A 16435-nucleotide genomic window follows, 5' to 3' on the forward strand; every position below is an offset into this window, starting at 1 on the left:
CCAACTTAGATGAATCAGTGTTTATTAACAGCAAGCTGGAGAGGTCACAGTCCAACTTAGATGAATCAGTGTTTATTAACAGCAAGCTGGAGAGGTCACAGTCAAACTTAGATGAATCATTCTTTATTAACAGCAAGCTGGAGAGGTCACAGTCAAACTTAGATGAATCAGTGTTTATTAACAGCAAGCTGGAGAGGTCACAGTCAAACTTAGATGAATCATTCTTTATTAACAGCAAGCTGGAGAGGTCACAGTCAAACTTAGATGAATCAGTGTTTATTAACAGCAAGCTGGAGAGGTCACAGTCAAACTTAGATGAATCATTCTTTATTAACAGCAAGCTGGAGAGGTCACAGTCCAACTTAGATGAATCAGTGTTTATTAACAGCATGCTGGAGAGGTCACAGTCAAACTTAGATGAATCAGTGTTTATTAACAGCATGCTGGAGAGGTCACAGTCCAACTTAGATGAATCAGTGTTTATTAACAGCAAGCTGGAGAGGTCACAGTCCAACTGATATGAATCAGTGTTTATTAACAGCAAGCTGGAGAGGTCACAGTCCAACTTATATGAATCAGTGTTTATTAACAGCAAGCTGGAGAGGTCACAGTCCAACTTAGATGAATCAGTGTTTATTAACAGCAAGCTGGAGAGGTCACACTCCAACTTAGATGAATCAGTTTTTATTAACAGCAAGCTGGAGAGGTCACAGTCCAACTTAGATGAATCAGTGTTTATTAACAGCAAGCTGGAGAGGTCACAGTCCAACTTAGATGAACCAGTGTTTATTAACAGCAAGCTGGAGAGGTCACAGTCAAACTTAGATGAATCATTGTTTATTAACAGCAAGCTGGAGAGGTCACAGTCAAACTTAGATGAATCATTCTTTATTAACAGCAAGCTGGAGAGGTCACAGTCCAACTTAGATGAATCAGTGTTTATTAACAGCAAGCTGGAGAGGTCACAGTCCAACTTAGATGAATCAGTGTTTATTAACAGCATGCTGGAGAGGTCACAGTCAAACTTAGATGAATCAGTGTTTATTAACAGCAAGCTGGAGAGGTCACAGTCCAACTTAGATGAATCAGTGTTTATTAACAGCAAGCTGGAGAGGTCACAGTCCAACTGATATGAATCAGTGTTTATTAACAGCAAGCTGGAGAGGTCACAGTCCAACTTATATGAATCAGTGTTTATTAACAGCAAGCTGGAGAGGTCACAGTCCAACTTAGATGAATCAGTGTTTATTAACAGCAAGCTGGAGAGGTCACAGTCCAACTTAGATGAATCAGTGTTTATTAACAGCAAGCTGGAGAGGTCACAGTCCAACTTAGATGAATCAGTGTTTATTAACAGCAAGCTGGAGAGGTCACAGTCCAACTTAGATGAATCAGTGTTTATTAACAGCAAGCTGGAGAGGTCACAGTCCAACTTAGATGAATCAGTGTTTATTAACAGCAAGCTGGAGAGGTCACAGTCCAACTTAGATGAATCAGTGTTTATTAACAGCAAGCTGGAGAGGTCACAGTCCAACTTAGATGAATCAGTGTTTATTAACAGCAAGCTGGAGAGGTCACAGTCCAACTTAGATGAATCAGTGTTTATTAACAGCAAGCTGGAGAGGTCACAGTCCAACTTAGATGAATCAGTGTTTATTAACAGCAAGCTGGAGAGGTCACAGTCCAACTTAAATGAATCAGTGTTTATTAACAGCAAGCTGGAGAGGTCACAGTCCAACTTAGATGAATCAGTGTTTATTAACAGCAAGCTGGAGAGGTCACAGTCAAACTTAGATGAATCATTGTTTATTAACAGCAAGCTGGAGAGGTCACAGTCAAACTTAGATGAATCATTCTTTATTAACAGCAAGCTGGAGAGGTCACAGTCAAACTTAGATGAATCAGTGTTTATTAACAGCATGCTGGAGAGATCACAGTCAAACTTAGATGAATCAGTGTTTATTAACAGCATGCTGGAGAGGTCACAGTCCAACTTAGATGAATCAGTGTTTATTAACAGCAAGCTGGAGAGGTCACAGTCCAACTGATATGAATCAGTGTTTATTAACAGCAAGCTGGAGAGGTCACAGTCCAACTTATATGAATCAGTGTTTATTAACAGCAAGCTGGAGAGGTCACAGTCCAACTTAGATGAATCAGTGTTTATTAACAGCAAGCTGGAGAGGTCACAGTCCAACTTAGATGAATCAGTGTTTATTAACAGCAAGCTGGAGAGGTCACAGTCCAACTTAGATGAATCAGTGTTTATTAACAGCAAGCTGGAGAGGTCACAGTCCAACTTAGATGAATCAGTGTTTATTAACAGCAAGCTGGAGAGGTCACAGTCCAACTTAGATGAATCAGTGTTTATTAACAGCAAGCTGGAGAGGTCACAGTCCAACTTAGATGAATCAGTGTTTATTAACAGCAAGCTGGAGAGGTCACATTCAAACTTAGATGAATCATTGTTTATTAACAGCAAGCTGGAGAGGTCACAGTCAAACTTAGATGAATCATTCTTTATTAACAGCAAGCTGGAGAAATCACAGTCAAACTTAGATGAATCAGTGTTTATTAACAGCAAGCTGGAGAGGTCACAGTCCAACTTAGATGAATCAGTGTTTATTAACAGCATGCTGGAGAGGTCACAGTCAAACTTAGATGAATCAGTGTTTATTAACAGCAAGCTGGAGAGGTCACAGTCCAACTTAGATGAATCAGTGTTTATTAACAGCAAGCTGGAGAGGTCACAGTCCAACTGATATGAATCAGTGTTTATTAACAGCAAGCTGGAGAGGTCACAGTCCAACTTATATGAATCAGTGTTTATTAACAACAAGCTGGAGAGGTCACAGTCCAACTTAGATGAATCAGTGTTTATTAACAGCAAGCTGGAGAGGTCACAGTCCAACTTAGATGAATCAGTGTTTATTAACAGCAAGCTGGAGAGGTCACTGTCCAACTTAGATGAATCAGTGTTTATTAACAGCAAGCTGGAGAGGTCACAGTCCAACTTAGATGAATCAGTGTTTATTAACAGCAAGCTGGAGAGGTCACAGTCAAACTTAGATGAATCAGTGTTTATTAACAGCAAGCTGGAGAGGTCACAGTCAAACTTAGATGAATCAGTGTTTATTAACAGCAAGCTGGAGAGATCACAGTCCAACTTAGATGAATCATTGTTTATTAACAGCAAGCTGGAGAGGACACAGTCAAACCAATGCAATGTTCCAGCTATATTTAATCATATGGCCAATGAGCAGAACTGAAGTATATAGCCTAATTAACTAACCCAAACTAGGCCTATCTAAAATATGAAAATAATCAATGAAATCGGCAGGTAGCCTATTGTTCTGGTACAGAAGCGTCCGTAGCAGATGGCTAAACTGTATTTGATATGGATAATATAAACGTAGACTACTCTTGTTTTCTTCAGGCAAACCGGATAAAATCAAACAAACACTCTCTGGTTACTAATATGGATTTGTGCGCCTGTCTTTGCATGCTAATGCTGATGTCTGGTCATTGGTGAACCTTAGGACAACCTTTTGGTTCTGAAGCAATGATTTGCTGTAATGCCGAAGGCCTATTTTATTGGCCAGATCGAATAGACAAAGGTAGAAATATAAAATGAAAATGTTATTGTAACGGATGTAAAATGGCTAGCTAGTTAGCGGTGGTGCGCGCTAATAGCGTTTCAATCAGTGACTTCACTTGCTCTGAGACCTTGAAGTAGTGGTTCCCCTTGCTCAGCAAGGGCCACGGCTTTTGTGGGGCGATGGGTAACGATGCTTCATGGGTGACTGTTGTTGATGTGTGCAGAGGGTCCCTGGTTCGCGTCCGGGTAGAGGCGAGGGGACGGATTAAAGTTATACTGTTACACTATACCAGTTTATTAATATGTATTTGTCCCACTCAGTTTCACACGCGCGACTTCCCAAAACCTTGTCTCGACTGACCCCCTACTTTGACAACAACTAGCTCATGCTACCTGTGTTGGTTGACAGTTTGCTGCTCCATTCAGAGAGCCTTGTGCATTTCATTGGCCAATCTGTTGCACGTTTCTTTGTGCAATCCACTGTCTCTGGCTGTGTGGAGAGTGTCAAAACATTACAAAACCTGGCCAGATAGTTTCAAGTCATCAAATCTCAAGCAAAGTTGAGGCCCACGTCTTGAGGCTTCAAGTCTCAAGTTATTTTATTTGCTATCAAGTCGAGTCTCAAGTCATCAAATTTGTGACTGAGTCAGACTTGAGTCCAAGTCATTTGACTCGAGTCCACACCTCTGGCTAGCAAACCATCTAATATTAGCAAGCTAGCTTGCTTAAGTGACTTCGCTAACAAGGACACAATCAGATAGCAAACTAGCCAACTTAACAGCATACAGTATATCATAATTTAGCTAGCTAGCAACGGTCAAGTTCATGTTTCTAGCTAGCTAGCTAACATTCTCAAGCCATTGAACATTAGCAATGTCCGGGGAATCCGGGGGGGGGGGGGGGGATACATATTACAACCTATGTGTAGTGATAATTGGGTTGTTTGCTCTATAACCTGTTAGTTAATTTGCCTCGCCACTGTGATATACTGTATAGGCCTAAGATCGAGACAACATCTGTCTGTGGTGAAGTCCACAAAGCATTTTGCAGGTAACAAACAGTTACATGACCTACAGCAAGTTGATGTTTCCGACATTTTCATACTACTAAACAACTATTGATTTAGAACCATGGGGAGTCACAGCAAGTCACAATGAAGGGAAATCTTAATGCTACAGCATTCCGTATTAGAGGTCGACCGATTATGATTTTTCAACGCCGATACCGATGCCGATTATTGGAGGACCACAAAAAGCCGATATCGATTAATCGGACGATTTTTATACATATATATTTGTAATAAATTACAATTACAACAATACTGAATGAACAATGAACACTTTTATTTTTATTTTATTAATATAATACATAACAGGCGGTCAGCCTGCCGTAACAGGCGGTCAGCCTGCCGTAACAGGCGGTCAGCCTGCCGTAACAGACGGTCAGCCTGCCGTAACAGGCGGTCAGCCTGCCGTAACAGGCGGTCAGCCTGCCGTAACAGTCTCCTCGTATATCGCAATGTAATCGGGCCATAATCTGCATCCAAAAAGGATGATTACCGATTGTTATGAAAACTTGAAATCGTCACTAATTAATCGACCTCTATTCAGTATATTTTGACTGTACTGTTTAGCAAAAGCAAATGCAGTAAGCAACAAATATCAGCATATTAGGCTCATTCTAATGAGAATGCACATGAAACGCGCTGTAGCCTACACATATCCTACATAAGCTACTTGGACTGGTGCCCAGTGGACCTGCAGTCTAAGTACAATGTAGGTACACTGCTATAGTGTAGGCCTGTACAAACACGGCTTCCAGCTGCCCCCTGGCGGCAATTCTAAATATTTCTTTAGACAGTCAAGTCCTCCTGCTACGGAATTATTTAACTTCTGTGATGAAAGGGGTCGAATTAAGACCCGACATCTGTAGCCATAAGTATTTTATGAAGCCAGCATGACATCATATCGTTACTGACATACAGGACAAATATGCCAAATTGTATTCGCAGTTCAAGCAGGCAGAAATACAACCATAGATTCATACTGGGGGTATTTCTGCCTGCTTGATCGGAAATAGCTCAGATACACATGAAAACATGAAATGCCCCAATGAATCGATAGAACATCACTCAGCGATGAAAACAACAACAACAACAACAGCATCTTCAACAAAATGGGTCAATCTTTCCTTTATATGATAGATGACACAGTACTCAGTTGCTGATACGGTACAATACCACATAGTTCCCATATTGCTTGTTTTATTCAGTAGATGAAAAGATGAGGATTACGATCTTTCATGCTGTTCCTTTACAATTCCTGTTTCATTGCATTCAGTCATACATTCAGCTTATAACTGACACTGTACATGTCCATCGTTTCAGTAAACAGAAATACTAACAAGCTAAACAAATATATCTCCAGGCCCGGGGTTCATTGGCAATATGTGCACCCCCCCCCCCCCACACTTCTCTCATGTCCTTATACAACCTGTCCTCTCCCTCTCGCTGTGAGCACCACCTGTTTCTCTCACACACACACACACACACACACATATATATACACACACACACACGCACATATATACACACACACATATATACACACACACACTTCCAATAGTGTTCCACGCTGGGGCCACCCATACATAAAATGTACACACGCATGACTGTAATTCTCTTTAGATAAAAGTGTCTGCTAAATGGCATATATTACACTGAATCAGTCACGGTATTATTCCCCAGGCAGAATGTGGTTGCCAGGAAAGATCACCTCTCCTGCCAGGAGAGGAAGGTTACATCCCAAATGGCTCCTTACTCCCTTCAAAGGACCGATAGGGCTATGGTCAAAAGTAGTGTACCACTTGGAATAAGTGTACCACTTGGATCATTGGATGCAGCCGAAATGTCAGTACCACCGAGAGTGCAGTGAAAACAATGGGAGTCTGCTTGGCATGCAAACTCATCTCAGTGTGTGAAAGGGCACTGTTTGAAGGTAGACTGTTTGAATGGTACACATTCTCCTCACATGAACCTTCTAATCAGAGTTTTATGTTGTGCTGGTTTGTGTCTTTGTTCTTGGCCACTTGGCCGCTTGTATGATGTTCGACTCATCATGATTCTTTACCTCTCAGAACACTTCACGGGTTCAAAAACAAGTAGAAGAGAGAGAGAGAGAGAGAGAGAGAGAGAGAGAGAGAGAGAGAGAGAGAGAGAGAGAGAGAGAGGAGGCGAGAGAGAGAGAGAGAGAGATACTGTAGATGGCAGGATGAAAACAGAGGGACAAAGAGAGACGGAGGGAACAGAGGAATTTAGATAGAGGGACAAAGAGAGAAAGAGAGGGAGGAAAAGAGAGAGAGTAGGAGAGTTAGTCAGGGATAATGGCGGTGGCAATAGAGGAGAGGGACAGGGGCCCGGCTGGGTCCATTCCTTGAATTCATAGCATGTAGCATTGACGGACTGGGACCAGAAATTGGCCCTAACATTTCTAACACACCGTCCCATCTTTTTTTCATTGAAGCCCCCATTTTTAGCCAAATAATGATCATTTTGCACTAAGCCCACAATTTAGACAGGCACAATTGGCTTAAAATGAGCCCATCTGGTATTTGCACGAATTGCCCTTTATTTAGCCAGTCCATTTCTGACTATGAACACTGAACATATCTCCTCTGCACCTGATAGGAGATTATGCTCTCTGTCTCTCTACCCTGAGGGACTATCAGCTCTCTGCTGACTGGACAGAGACAGGAGGAGAGGACACTCACCATAGGTCTATTACACATTCCCTAAATAACGAGACGATCTTATCAACATTCTTATCTTGTGTTAAGACAATGGTGTTAAATATACTTTCAGTTTTAGAGTTGATTTCCTGAAACAGTTTACTCTCACCATCAACTTCTGATAATGCCCTACTTACAGTTTTGATTATTATTTAAGCAATAAGGCCAGAAGAGTTGTGGTATATGGCCAATATACCACGGCTAAGGGCTGTTCTTAGGGATGACGCAACGCGGAGTGCCCTTAGCTGTGGTATATTGGCCACATATCACAAACCCTTGAGGAGCCCTATTGCTATTATAAACCTGTTAGCAACGTCATTAGAGCAATACAAATAAATGATTTTGTCATGCCTGTGGTATATGGTCTGATATAGCACGTCTGTCAGCCAATCAACATTCAAGGCTCGAACCACCCAGTTTATAAACTGTATTATAGAATAGAGCTAAATCTCCTGGTCACCAGCCTGTCTATTCTAATCACAGGAACCCATCTTAGGTTTGATGTGATCACACACCGCAGCCCATGCACCTGCTCACCTCGCTCGGGTGACAGCATAAGTCATTTCCTGTGATATGAATCATGGAGAGAGGTAGAGGTGTGGGGGATTCTAATTAAAATATCTAATCTCTCTCTCTCTCCATCTCACGCTCTCTCTCACACTTTATTTCTCCCCCCTCCCTCTCTAGGCCATCACTCTTTATACTCCCCCCTCTCTCTCTAGGCCATCACTCTTTATACTCCCCCCTCTCTCTCTAGGCTATCACTCTCTCCACCTCCTCTCTTCACATTGAAAATGGATGTGATTTATATATTTCTGTGTCCTTGCTCATGATGCCAATGTGTTGGTGTGTTTAATGTATGTGAATGTACAGTTGAAGTTGTGAAGTTTACATACACCTTAGCCAAATACATTTAAAGTTTTTCACAATTCCTGACATTTAATCCTCGTAACAATTCCCTGTCTTAGGTCAGTTAGGATCACCAGTTTTTTTTAAGAATGTGAAATGTCAGAATAATTGCAGAGAGAATGATTTATTTCAGCTTTTATTTCTTTCATCATATTCCCAGTGGGTCAGAAGTGTACATGCACTCAATTAGTATTTGGTAGCATTGCCTTTAAATTGTTTAACTTCGGTCAAACATTTCAGGTAGCATTCCACAAGCTTCCCACAATAAGTTGGGTAAATTTTGTCCCATTCCTCCTGACAGAGCTGGTGTAACTGAGTCAGGCTTGTAAGCCTCCTAGCTCACACACACTTTTTCAGTTCTGCCCACAAATGTTATATGGGATTGAGGTCAGGGCTTTGTGATGGTCTCTCCAATACCTTGACTTGTTGTCCTTAAGCCATTTTGCCACAACTTTGGAACTATTCTTGGAGTCATTGTCCATTTGGAAGACCCATTTGTGACCAAGCTTTAACTTCCCGATTGATGTCTTGAGATGTTGCTTCAAAATATGCATGTTATTTCCCTTCCTCATGATGCCATCTATTTTGTGAAGTGCACCAGTCCTTCCTGCAGCAAAGCACCCCCACAACATGATGCTGCCACCCCCATGCTTCACTGTTGGGATGGTGTTCTTCAGCTTGCAAGCCTCCCCCTTTGGTGGTCATGGTGGTCATTATGGCCAAACAGTTCTATTTTTGTTTCATCAGACCAGGTCATTTCTCCAAAAAGTATGATCTTTGTCCCCATGTGCAGTTGCAAACCGTAGTCTGACTTTTTTATGGCGGTTTTGGAGCAGTGGCTTCTTCCTTGCTGTGCGGCCTTTCAGGGTATACCGATATAGGACTCGTTTTACTGTGGATATAGATACTTTCATACCTCTTTCCTCCAGCATCTTCACAAGGTCCTTTGTTGTTGTTATTGGATTGATTTGCACTTTTTGCACCAAAGTACCTTCATCTCTAGGCGACAGAACGCGTCTCCTTCCTGAGCGGTATGACGGCTGTGTGGTCCCATGGTGTTTATGTGTGTGTGTTCATGTGCGTGTGTGTATTCATGTGTTTGTGTGTTCATGTACTGTGTGTGTGTGTGTGTGTGTGTCTGTGTGTGTGTGTGTGTGTGTGTGTGTGTGCGTGCGTGTGTGTGTGTGTGTGTGTGTGTGTGTGTGTGTGTGTGTGTGTGTGTGTGTGTGTGTGTGTGTGTGTGTGTGTGTGTGTGTGTGTGTTCTTGTGTGTGTGTGTGTTTGCATCTGTGTGTACGCTCTCCAAGTGCAACTGTGGGCATTCCTACTGGGATTGGATGCCCGTCTCCTGGAGTAGGGCAATCTTAACGTAACAGATTCACACCTCAATACAGGGGGTTCATTCAGTATCAGGATATTGTTGACACGGTGTAGTACAGAGTAGTACATCTCTATTACTGTGTATCACCCCAGGGTATAGATGTGTGTGGAGGAGCTAACCAAATCAAATGCCGTTCACAAGCAATATACAGTATATTTCACCATTGGCCCCAAGGCCAATCGTTGTAGAGATTGTATTAAGTGTGTCAGGGTGTATTGGCACATTTGTTTGAAATGTAAATGCTATAACACTATAATACTATAATGATATAATGTTATAACACTATAACGCAATAACACTATAAAGTCTAACTAGGTGGTGTCACACCCTGATCTGTTTCACCTGTCCTTGTGCTTGTCTCCACTCCCCTCCAGGTGTCACCCATCTTCCCCATTATCCCCTGTGTATTTATACATGTGTTCTCTGTCTGTCTGTTGTCAGTTCATCTTGTTTGTCAAGTTTACCAGCGTTTGTCCTGTCAGCTCCTGTCTTTTCCCAATCTCTCTTTTTCTCACCCTCCTGGTTTTTGACCCTTGCCTGTCCTGACCCTGAACCCACCCGCCTGATCACTCTGCCTGACCCTGAGCCCACCCGCTTGATCACTCTGCCTGACCCTGAACCCACCTGCCTGATCACTCTGCCTGACCCTGAACCCACCTGCCTGATCACTCTGCCTGACCCTGAACCCACCCACCTGATCACTCTGCCTGACCCTGAACCCACCCGCCTGATCACTCTACCTGACCCTGAACCCACCCGCCTGATCACTCTGCCTGACCCTGAGCCCACCCACCTGATCACTCTGCCTGACCCTGAACCCACCCACCTGATCACTCTGCCTGACCCTGAACTCACCCGCCTGATCACTCTGCCTGACCCTGAACCCACCCACCTGATCACTCTGCCTGACCCTGAACACACCCACCTGATCACTCTGCCTGACCCTGAACCCACCCGCCTGATCACTCTGCCTGACCCTGAACCCACCCACCTGATCACTCTGCCTGACCCTGAACCCACCCGCCTGATCACTCTGCCTGACCCTGAGCCTGCCCACCTGATCACTCTGCCTGACCCTGAGCCTGCCCACCTGATCACTCTGCCTGACCCTGAGCCCGCCTGCCTGATCACTCTGCCTGACCCTGAGCCTGCTTGCCTGATCACTCTGCCTGACCCTGAACCCACCTGCCTGATCACTCTGCCTGACCCTGAACCCACCCGCCTGATCACTCTGCCTGACCCTGAGCCTGCCCACCTGTTCACTCTGCCTGACCCTGAGCCTGCCCACCTGATCACTCTGCCTGACCCTGAGCCCGCCTGCCTGATCACTCTGCCTGACCCTGAGCCTGCTTGCCTGATCACTCTGCCTGACCCTGAACCCACCTGCCTGATCACTCTGCCTGACCCTGAGCCCGCCTGCCTGATCACTCTGCCTGACCCTGAGCCCACCCGCCTGATCACTCTGCCTGACCCTGAACCCACCCGCCTGATCACTCTGCCTGACCCTGAGCCTGCCCACCTGATCACTCTGCCTGACCCTGAGCCTGCCCACCTGATCACTCTGCCTGACCCTGAGCCCGCCTGCCTGATCACTCTGCCTGACCCTGAGCCTGCTTGCCTGATCACTCTGCCTGACCCTGAACCCACCCGCCTGATCACTCTGCCTGACCCTGAACCCCCCCACCTGATCACTCTGCCTTACCCTGAGCCCACCCACCTGATCACTCTGCCTGACCCTGAACCCACCCACCTGATCACTCTGCCTGACCCTGAACCCACCCGCCTGATCACTCTGCCTGACCCTGAACCCCCCCACCTGATCACTCTGCCTTACCCTGAGCCCACCCACCTGATCACTCTGCCTGACCCTGAACCCACCCACCTGATCACTCTACCTGACCCTGAACCCACCCGCCTGATCACTCTGCCTGACCCTGAGCCCACCCACCTGATCACTCTGCCTGACCCTGAACACACCCACCTGATCACTCTGCCTGACCCTGAACCCACCCGCCTGATCACTCTGCCTGACCCTGAACCCACCCACCTGATCACTCTGCCTGACCCTGAACCCACCCGCCTGATCACTCTGCCTGACCCTGAACCCACCCGCCTGATCACTCTGCCTGACCCTGAGCCCACCCGCCTGATCACTCTGCCTGACCCTGAACCCACCCACCTGATCACTCTGCCTGACCCTGAACCCACCCACCTGATCACTCTGCCTGACCCTGAACCCACCCGCCTGATCACTCTGTCTGACCCTGAACCCACCCTACTGATCACTCTGCCTGACCCTGAGCCCACAGCCTGATCACTCTGCCTGACCCTGAACCCACCCGCCTGATCACTCTGCCTGACCCTGAGCCCGCCTGCCTGATCACTCTGCCTGACCCTGAGCCCGCCTGCCTGATCACTCTGCCTGACCCTGAGCCCACCCGCCTGATCACTCTGCCTGACCCTGAACCCACCCGCCTGATCACTCTGACTGACCCTGAGCCTGCCCACCTGATCACTCGGCCTGACCCTGAGCCCGCCTGCCTGATCACTCTGCCTGACCCTGAGCCTGCTTGCCTGATCACTCTGCCTGACCCTGAACCCACACGCCTGATCACTCTGCCTGACCCTGAACCCACCCACCTGATCACTCTGCCTGACCCTGAACCCTGTTACTTGTAAAATCATGACAATACACCATGGATTTTTTATTTTTTATTAATTGTCAGTGATCAATAAATAAATATTTTTGTTGGAGCATCCTAGTCATCAATGGGACATATACGGCAATGAATGGAATATGCGTTTCCCGATTAGGACGGGAGTAATGAAAACCAGGCTTGAAAAGATATGAGACGTTTAGCTTTGGGTCAGGTATTCAGTTCAGGTGAAATGACAAGGCATTCTAAATATTTATCTAGAAGTCTTTCATTCAACTCCATCACATGCATGGATTAGTCTACTCCAGTACCTGTATGTCTGGCTCAACCAGAGTAAACAATACGCTGATGAAATATGACTGAGTCCATCAGGATATATGAGGTGCATTTAGATCAGATGGATAACCCGTGTGTACCTCTGAGTGAAGGTCATTTAGATCAGATGGATAACCTGTGTGTACCTCTGAGTGAAGGTCATTTAGATCAGATGGATAACCTGTGTGTACCTCTGAGTGAAGGTCATTTAGATCAGATGGATAACCTGTGTGTACCTCTGAGTGAAGGTCATTTAGATCAGATGGATAACCTGTGTGTACCTCTGAGTGAAGGTCATTTAGATCAGATGGATAACCTGTGTGTACCTCTGAGTGAAGGTCAATCAGATCAGATGGATAACCTGTGTGTAACTCTGAGTGAAGGTCATTTAGATCAGATGGATAACCTGTGTGTAACTCTGAGTGAAGGTCATTTAGATCAGATGGATAACCTGTGTGTACCTCTGAGTGAAGGTCAATCAGATCAGATGGCTGCCCAGGATCGCCGGGAAATAGGCAGATGTGTTTGTGTACGTAGATAGGAAACCCGCAAACACTGAAACACAGACTATTTCTCACTGCAATGTGTCTGTGAAACAGACTATTTCTCACTGCAATGTGTCTGTGAAACAGACTATTTCTCACTGCAATGTGAGAGAGGGAGAGAGAGGGAGAGAAGAGAGGGAGAGGAGAGAGAGGGAGTGAGAGAAGAGAGAGAGATGAGAGAGAGGGAGGGAGAGAAGAGAGAGAGAGAAGAAAGAAAAAGAGAGGAAGAGAAGAGCGAGAGAGGGAGAGAAGAGAGTGGGGGAGAGAAGAGAGAGAGGGAGAGAAGAGCGAGCTGGAGTGAGAGAAAGAGAAAAGAGAGAGAGAGAGAGAGAGTGCTGGGTTCAGGGTACATCTATGCCTCCTGCTGTGAGTGACTCAGTGAGCCTCTCTGAAATGGATGAGTAGGTTCATCAGACAGACACAGAAGTTTACCATTACCAGGGCACAGTAGAACAGGTGGTAAACAAGTATTAAGACACTGATATCATACACTGAGACAATGAATTCTTTCGGTTTAGGCTGTTGATTCAAGTACTGGTTATTTCCATGGAAGCTAGATGGGCTTTCTCAACCTAGCTAGATATAGGGCTGTCTCAATATTATTTATAGTGTCCTTTCCTCATCTCCTCTTAGTGTCCTCCTCTTAGAGTTTCCTGCCCTCTTAGCTCTTAGTGTCTCCCATGCTCCATCCTTAAACTAGAATATCAGCTGTCTACGATTAGCCCGATTGATCCCATTGAAACACAGCACACATCAACAAGTCAACAAGTCCATCACACACACACACACACACACACACACACACACACACACACACACACACACATATACTAATGTACAATATAACTGTGCTGCTAATTGGCAGAGTGATGGAAACCTGAGCATCATCAATCAACTGTCATGAGGGAGGGGAGAGAGAGAGAAAGAGAGAGAGAGAGAGAGAGAGAGAGAGAGAGAGAGAGAGAGAGATACAGAGAGAGATATACAGAGAGAGATATACAGAGAGAGAGATACAGAGCGAGAGATACAGAGAGAGAGAGATACAGAGAGAGAGAGATACAGAGAGAGAGATACAGAGAGAGAGATACAGAGAGAGAGAGAGAGATACAGAGAGATATATACAGAGAGAGAGAGAGATACAGAGAGAGATAAAGAGAGAGAGATACAGAGAGAGATACAGAGAGAGAGATACAGAGAGAGAGATACAGAGAGAGATACAGAGAGAGATACAGAGAGAGAGATACAGAGAGAGAGATAAAAAGGGAAAGAGAGAGAGAGAGAATGAGAAAGATATAGAGAGAGAGAACGAGAAAGAGAGAGATAGAGACCTATTCATCTCTCCTTCGCTTTACTCTCTTACTGACTCTACAGCACTGGGCTACAGAGACCTGCTTCTCTTCATGGAGACCAATAACGCCTGTCTAGAGGATGACAGAATCACAGAGCCAATCTCCAGCCGGTGGTTAACATGATGGGTCACAGGTACTCAAAACAGGAAGTTGCTTTTTTTGGACATGGCTTTTATCGTGAGCTGTCTGTATTATTTAGAATCTGTTACAAGTTCCCAACATCCCTACAAGTCTGACTACCTCCTCCACAAACAGCAGGGCAGTGTATATCAGTCACCTACCATTTAACTTTTTACCTGGTTATACTTTATTATCAGTAACCACTAATGCCTAAACGTCAAGCTGTGAGCCTCATCTACATTACGGGCTTGTGACGTCAGAGAGCGCAACCATCTTTGTTGAGGGTGGAGGCTGTCGCTTGCAGGCGGGGCGGAGTTTCCTCCGAGGGCAATCCTTTTGAAGCGAGGCAGCAGTAGGAACTAGAAGGTGGGGGTAGCACCAAGGAGACATTTTCCAGTCATAAACTGACGACGGTCCACTGAAAACAACTTCAGGTATGTTTCTGAACGATTCAGTTCAGTTGAGATAAAACATAATAGGTTATTTAATTAAAGAAAATAAGAGTTTATTTTTAATGGCTGAGCCAAGTTTCAAAACAGTGTGGTGTCGCCGATTATTTTGTAAATTAGGGTTTGTAAAGTCTATCTCAACCACTTTCAATATAGTATTCTTTAGTTTCGTCAAAATATCAAATCCGATTATGTTGTTGTTAAGACAGAGTAAGGATTTATCTTCGAGTAACGTCCCATTTTAATTCACCCGTGATAAAGCTGCTTATCAACGGTGTTACATGTTGCAATGAGCGCGCGGTACGAGGGTGGTCAATTTCAGAACCACGGACAGCGCTTGAGCGCTCATTCTAGAAACAGCCGGGTAAACCACAGGCTACGCTACAGAAACGTTGAGAGCATTAGTAAAGGTTTGTTTCTAGAAAAGCTGCACGAGATACCAATCGTGTGATTTGTTAGGTGGAAAAAAACATTTGCAAGCTAGACCTGTTTTTTTTTAATCGTTTATCTCACAGAAATTGGTCATTCAGCCTTTACCTCCTTTAGGTTGTTCTCTGAAAACAAATGTCAAGATGCTGTTTAAACATAATTGGTAAGATGGTGCGATATTGCTATTGACCTTTCTTTGTAATAATTTAGGTTCAAATGTTAGGTTATATGGAGATCAAGAATCAGTCTGTTTTGTTTAGTTTAGTGCACGTGGCTGTGTAATGTCAAGCAGTTCTCAAGCAAAAGTGAATGTGACAATATTACATGAGTTATATGACATTTGCACCTAGTCCACCCACGCATGCTGCCAGAAGGTCACTCATGTCGCTGGACGAGAACATGTGTATCTTTATAAGGTTCAAAGAGGACAGCCTCCACCCATTAACAGGAAGTGATGATGATATAGTTTGGTCCGCCAACACAGGGACATGGAGTGATGATGATATAGTTTGGTCCGCCAACACAGGGACAGGAAGTGATATAGTTTAGTCCGCCAACACAGTGACAGGAAGTGATGATGATATAGTTTAGTCCGCCAACACAGGGACAGGAAGTGATGATGATATAGTTTGGTCCACCAACACAGGGATAGGAAGTGATATAGTTTAGTACGCCAACACATTGACAGGAAGTGATGATGATATAGTTTTGTCCGCCAACACAGGGACAGGAAGTGATGATGATATAGTTTGGTCCGCCAACACAGGGACAGGAAGTGATGATGATATAGTTTAGTCCGCCAACATGGGGACAGGAAGTGATGATGATATAGTTTGGTCCACCAAGACAGGGACAGGAAGTGATGAGGATATAGTTTGGTCCGCCAACACAGGGACAG

The 16435-nt window shown here is 44.8% G+C and overlaps 1 protein-coding gene across 6 annotated transcripts in view; it reads left to right on the forward strand.

Annotated features, from left to right (window-relative positions):
• The first annotated feature begins 14936 nt into the window (after positions 1 to 14936).
• Positions 14937 to 16435, forward strand: part of LOC110505907 (synaptosomal-associated protein 25-B) — an 81271-nt gene continuing 79772 nt past the window's right edge. For all 6 annotated transcript variants that reach the window (XR_016492066.1, XR_016492067.1, XR_016492068.1 and 3 more), the window contains exon 1: positions 14937 to 15093. The gene's annotated coding sequence lies outside the window, so the exon portion shown is untranslated. The remainder of the gene's footprint in view (positions 15094 to 16435) is intronic.

Source organism: Oncorhynchus mykiss, chromosome 25, assembly GCF_057628025.1.
Source record: "Oncorhynchus mykiss isolate SJ-2025 chromosome 25, ASM5762802v1, whole genome shotgun sequence".
Classification (NCBI taxonomy): Eukaryota; Metazoa; Chordata; class Actinopteri; order Salmoniformes; family Salmonidae; genus Oncorhynchus; species Oncorhynchus mykiss.